The sequence below is a fragment of the Mesoplodon densirostris genome, chromosome 8, assembly GCF_025265405.1.
Source record: "Mesoplodon densirostris isolate mMesDen1 chromosome 8, mMesDen1 primary haplotype, whole genome shotgun sequence".
Classification (NCBI taxonomy): domain Eukaryota; kingdom Metazoa; phylum Chordata; class Mammalia; order Artiodactyla; family Ziphiidae; genus Mesoplodon; species Mesoplodon densirostris.
The window spans coordinates 14,198,392-14,200,900 of NC_082668.1; positions in this window are offsets into that span (position 1 = coordinate 14,198,392).

Genomic DNA, 2,509 nt, shown 5'->3' on the forward strand with positions numbered 1-2,509 from the left:
GAAATGAAGAAATTGGTTCAATATCATGATGGAATATAATAAAAAGCAGAACTAGATTGTGGTCAGATCTGTCTGCCTGTCCACTGCTGTTCTTCCACCTTACCACTTGTTTGAATTTGCTTGAACCTAAACCAAAATCCTGCCCACACTGGCCATACCGAGCCATTGCCCCCATGTCATCAGATGTCCTTTCTGAGAATGTTCCCAATCACCTGGAGGACGATAGTCCTTGATACCTTGTGAGGTTAGAGAGATGCTGTTGTTGACCCTCTCTCACTCTAGGGAATTCACATAATGATGTTTTTCAAGCGAAATGCTGCAGGTTTTTACAATAAGAAATATCTTCTGAGTAAACTCAAATGTTAGCATTGCCTTTATTACATAACCTTGCTAGGCGAGGAATTTTGTTCTGAAGGGCAGATTTATCACCAGCAGGCTGCACAGGGAATGTGGCGTCAGGTATATCAGAAATGGAAATTTTTAAAGATACTTCATTCAAGCTGAGTCTAATAAAGTCTGCTGAAAAACACTTTGACTTCTTTTATTTGAAAAGTTCTTTCGCTCTCAATTGTGCACCTTTCTATAAACTGAACTATTCACATTTACTTCTCTTCCAAAAACTGTGTCCATTAAACCCTGAGAAAATGTATTTTTCACCATCTTCCCTTTGCCTGGAGTTCTAGTGACCATTCTGATTTCCGTCCCTAACCCATTAGTACTTGCACTTCATTTTCCAATTCTCTTTTGAGATATGTTTGTATTCAATTTCTATAGTCATTTCGGTTTGCCTCCTCTCGGTTTTTGATTTTATGTTGACTTCCATCAGAGATGCTTCACCGTTTACTCCTGAAATTCGTATTTGCAGCAGAGATGGCCAGCTGCTCACTAAGTTCTACCCATCTTTCTCTATAAAACAACCATGATTTTATGCAGGAGATAAAAGTACTGAGCCAAAAAGACTATACTTCTCAGCCAACCTTGTGTCTATCTGATTAAGGTCTAGCCAATGAAGTACAAGTAGAATTTCTTGGGGGACACATCTAGAAAGTACCTTAAAAGGGTAGCATGTAGCTGGCATGGACCCTTTTTTCTCTTCCTCACTTCCTCCCTCGTGCCTGGTATGTGAGCCTGAGTTCTGGCAGCAATCTTGGACCCTGGGGAAAGATTGGTAGCCACACATTAAGAATGGCAGAGAAGAAATATAGAAAGATACTGGGTCCAAGATGATGGTGGAGTTCCATGCCAGTCTTAGAATCTATTTCTGGAGAGAAAAGTTAAAAATTCATCTCATTAGCCCAACATTGCTCTTAGTAGCATCATCATGTTATTTCTAACAAATGTACTCCCCAGAAGATATAAAGTCCTCTTTTGGTCACCTATGGCACTTAACTACTTAACTTTTATCTAATCCTTTGACATATGACCAAATAAAATGTTATAGGGTATTGAAAGTATTTGGTTAAAGACAAATTCTACTGCACTAAATTTAACTTTGAATCAAACTTCTACAATACCACAGTACTAAGAGAAATTTGGCAAACAAACATTTCAATACATAACTTATGCATCATATTTATTGAAATGTCCATTGTCTCAAGGATTGATGAAGATTTACAAAGTGAAAGGTAATCATTAAATATTTCATACATGGCTATGGACTTAAGGATGTCAGGTTGCAAGAAACAGCTTAAGAAGAAACAGAAGTATTGGTTTACCTAACAAAAAGTTCAGTGATAGAAGTGGTTTCTAACATGGCTGAATCTTCAGGATTCTATCTCTCTTCAGCTTTCAGCTCTGACTTTCCTTTTATTGACTTTATTCTGAGGTAATCTTTTCCTATACGGCTGCAAAGTTAGCCACTAACAGATCCAAGGCTCTAGCTTACTAGCTTAAAAAACCAGTGGAAACATACATACAATGGAATATTACTCAGCCATAAAAAGGAACGAAACTGAGTTATTTGTAGTGAGGGGGCTGGACCTAGAGACTGTCATACAGAGTGAAGTAAGTCAGAAAGAGAAAAACAAATACCATATGCTAACACATATATATGGAATCTAAGAAAAAAAAAAGAGGTCATGAAGAACCTAGGGATAAGATGGGAATAAAGACACAGACCTAATAGAGAATGGACTTGAGGATATGGGGAGGGGGAAAGGTAAGCTGGGACAAAATGAGAGAGTGGCATGGACATATACACACTACCAAACGTAAAATAGATAGCTAGTGGGAAGCAGACGCATAGCACAGGGAGATCAGCTCAGTGCTTTGTGACCACCTAGAGGGGTGGGATAGAGAGGGTGGGAGGGAGGGAGATGCAAGAGGGAAGAGATATGGGGACATATGTATATGTATAACTGATTTACTTTGTTATAAAGCAGAAACTGACACACCACTGTAAAGTAATTATACTCTAATAAAGATGTTTAAAAATAAATAAATAAAATAAAATAAAATAGTAGAGAAAAAAAAAAACTGTGGGAAAAAAAGCACTTTTCCCCAGATATAA